Here is a 4,542-nt window from a genome sequence, read left to right on the forward strand (position 1 = left end):
GAATGGATATATCGTTTCATATTTTTCGTTCTTTGGGCATGCTAACGTACATACTACCTATATCAGCCAGACATAGTTACTAAAGTATAATAGTAGATACAGTCCAAGTAGTCCATGAGTTACAGTAACTTGCAATAAACTTTGGTTAAAAAATATTAAAAACCAGTTGAAAACACAATGTGATCTACCTTCTATAAACAAGCATAAAATATACTTAAAACTCGAATCTTGGTGGCCGTAATGAATTTAGCAAACATTACACAGACAGTCTTTCATTACAAATCTAATAGAAATGTTCTAGCTCAAACCGTGCGGGATTCCGATATATAAGTGATAAATTTCAAAGGTAATTTATTTTCTTTTTATTTATAGGCAATTTTATTACAGATATGATATACAAATTATATACCGAACAAAATTAAATCTTAACATTATTTCTCTAGTCTGTTTTTCCAAAACGGTCCATTTTCAGAGCGTTATTTTAAATTTAAACTTTTGTTCTATCTCTAACGGTCTATAAGATAGGCCAAGATTCGATTGGCCTATTTTGTTCATTGACGAATCGGACCTCACATATTAAGTCCTTAGCAGGACTTAGACGGACAACCGGAAATAGACTCTTTGGGTGATTTTATGAACACCTATACCAAAATTTTGTTCGCACCATCAATATTTTTAAAGGTTACGAACTTGGGACTAAACTTGATACATTTCATATATACATGGTATAACAAAATATACTTCTCATGTTGTGATCATGTGATAGTTCTTACAATAATCTTTCAAGAATACGTACAAGAAGGGTTTCAGAATGCTAATGCTTTATTTTTACAAGATCATTGGGGTCAAACTTAAAAATATCATTGTGGTATTCGCACCGTGCGCGAGTTTCGTTTCCATGACAACGATACACTACTTTAATTATAGAATTGTATGGATGCATATACATTATATGGATTGCAGTTATGACTTACATTGAAAATTTAATATTATTTTCTCACAAATTTAAATAAATAATTATGATAATTTACATTTGAAAAATAATAATGCATTAAGTTTAATTTATTAGGTTTTTCAATAATTTTAATTTGACATTTTATAACATTAACATGTAAAGAATTGCAAATTAGTCATAACAGCGTCGTTTATCGCCAAAATTTTTCACTGGAAGCGCAGGATCGATTTTATTGTCACTACCATGACTACGCATACAACGAATAGAAGATACTTTAGTAAAAAAAGATTTATGAAAATACAAGATTTTCTTATTTAAACATATTATTATTTAAAATAACAAAGAAATCAATTTTATTTCTGAAGATTGATTATAAATATTCAATAATATACAAGCATATGACAGATTCCTTGCACTCCATTTATAAACCGTTATGTTAGTCTTTTTCCGAGCTATTTTATGTTAAATCTGTACTCTACTTACAATAACGAGGTCAGTTGGACGGTTTTAAATGCATTACAGCATAACCAAGTTGATGTTGACAGTTAACTAAAGTTTAAAAGACAAGTTATTCTGTGAAATCTATTTGAAATCTAAAATTAGAGTATATTTCTAATATTATTTGAAATAATTTAGTGTTCTGCGATGTGATGAATGTTCAGATGATAATATATTTTGTTTGTATGACTAAAAGGACCTCCCCGCGTCCAAATACATGTACATAGGAGATGATATTGTTGTGGATAGATATAATAATATGTAGAATAGGGAATGACTTGAATAATGTGTTAAGTGGTTTGGTTTGTTGCTTTATGGAGTTTCCGTGTCATGATAGATGCCATTATTATGTTGACATTTAGTTAAACATAAATGAGAATAATTGGTTTCTTGACACATACTTTGAGAAGATGATGTATATTTAATAATAAATATTATATAGTACCAAACATATTATAATATATATTTTGTCATAATATTCATTGTCTAACAATAATATGAACGCATATTTGAGAGTTTTTGAGGGTAAATAATATGGTAGAAACTCCCTACATCTATTATTAACAAATGTTAATTTTTCACTTGAAAAATAATTAAAAATTACACTTAGTTAACAATAAAACATTTTAAATGAATGTAATAGCATTCTTTTGTGAATTTTACTTAGTTTTGAAATTGAATTCTGCCTGTGTTATACCTACAGAGTGATTACAAATGATTCACCCAGTTTTGGGGCAGGTCCGTAAGAAGGGTACATAGCGCCGGTGGCAAGTATTTAGGTTGCGCGTCATATATATATCGGGATCGGCTCCAATGATTTTGATTAAAATTAGTATACTGATAGTATTTCACATAAGAGTAAAGGCAAAAAATTGACATCACAGCTGAAAAGTATGACCCAAAATTAGTGGGTCATTCTTTTTGATAGCTGTGCTATCAAAAAAATCGAATTTTTTTAACTTTATGACGTCATCAGAATCCAAAAAATTTAATTTTGCTCTATCACATTCAAATTTTTTCCAATTTAGATAAACCAAGTATGTACTCCTACTGAATTTGGATCATACTTTTCAAACTTGTGGTCAAAATTAACCTAGCTCCATAGATTTCAAGAATGTGGAGTCCAGGTCCCGGAATTAAGCACATAAGTGGTAGCTAGCGAAAAATTGACATCAATATTTTTAAGCGTTACAAACTTGGGACTAAACTTGATATACTATAATTTCATATATACATGATATAAAAATGCAAGGTCTCGTATAAGACTGACTAAACATAGTATTTCAACAATTACTCAGTCAATTGATTATTTTCACTTGTTTTAAATGAATTCCATTTTTTGTTTAATTTGTTCGTAACTTACAAAATATTATATTGTGTCCATAGTTTACAAATAACAGAATAATATAAAACGTAGAAAAAAAAGACATACACAATTGGTTGTAGTGTATTTTTGGCATATCGTTTTTTCCCTATGGACGGTAGACAGGATATATACGGGACATACACAGAGGACAAGTGTTTTTTTCGCCCACTATGGTGTTCTTTTTCTGTACATATATGTCATGAGCTTAGAGACTTGTACGTAGATACACTATTGTACTGTACAAAATATGATATCAATTAAATTTAACTTGAAATCTATATTGTGTAATTTTTTTTGGTTGGCAACAACAAAAATCAGTTTTCTACTATAGACCATGAAGCTTATAAGAAGGAGAACGATCGCTATAGAAAATATTGTCCCCGAAATATGGATAAATATCAATAAAGGCGGGCTGGGCTGTTGTGCGCAAATTTGAAATGATATATCAATTTGTACATTATGCAACTAACTTCATCCACTTCGTAGATACTACTTCTTGATGACAGCGCGGCTGTTGGCTTAAAAATTAACTATAAATTCTACAAATTTCAGGGACAGGTGGGCTAATGCTTTAGTACATAGCGATCTTTCTCCTTCTTTATAACTTTCATGCTATAGACGAACGAAAGCCAATACAGTAGCGTAGTGGACATTCGGAGAATAACAGAAAGAGTGTAAATTAATAATACGAAAAAATCTATCGCATATGATACAATTTCATTCTTGCAAATCTAAACTTCATTTTCATTATACAGGGTGTTCTGTTATTGATAGCAGAAAATTATACCAGTAAATTAACCTTATCTAGACAAATGGAAAAGCTCTAACGATACTTTATTTGTCAAATTATGATAAGTAGTTAAGAGTTAAGAGAGAGATATACATACCCACCGATCAAACACATAACCCTTGCTCTCGTCAGGGTAATAAAACTATTTCTCCATTTTTTTTTCGATTGACAGACAACCAAAGTAAAGATGCTTGTCTCATTCAGAAGATGGTAGAGTTATATTTACTTTTAGAAGTATTATTTTTAAAATACATCTTTAACCATAAAAAAATAGTTACAAATATTACCTACGTATAAAAATACAAAAATGCAATGACATTTATGTAAATGATTATTTTTATTTTTGTCTACGAATCTATAGAATTTATTGCCTTCTATATATAAATGTTTAAGGTATAGTATAAGGTATACATTGATATTTTATAGATGCCACGAAATATCCAAATGTAGAAAGCGTACCTACCATACAGACGTACAATAAAAGGTAGCTTTATTGGTTGATATCGTAGGTATACTTTCTAGGTGTATTACTCTGTGTGTGTGTGTGCTAATATGAACTGGTGTAGATATAGATGGGTATTGAAGTGAATGTCCGTAAAATTTTAATATGCCATCTAAAATAAATAACATCTAATAAATATTTAAGAAGATGAAATGATGACATCAATTGTATACGAACGAACATTCAGTTCTTTACATAATATAGGTTGATTTAACGTAGACATTTCCAAAGTATTCGATATCGAATCGAAACCCATCGCTTGACTCCCAATGGGTTGAAAATTGGTTGTGGATGACATGCCAACGAGAGTCCACAAGAGTTAATCATATTAAAGTAAGTTGTTGACAAAATTTTAGCTTACCATAAATGGAAAAATTCAATACCTGAGAAATTCCATAAACGAAACCTCTATATACACCAAAGCAATGGAA

Source organism: Chrysoperla carnea, chromosome 3, assembly GCF_905475395.1.
Source record: "Chrysoperla carnea chromosome 3, inChrCarn1.1, whole genome shotgun sequence".
Classification (NCBI taxonomy): domain Eukaryota; kingdom Metazoa; phylum Arthropoda; class Insecta; order Neuroptera; family Chrysopidae; genus Chrysoperla; species Chrysoperla carnea.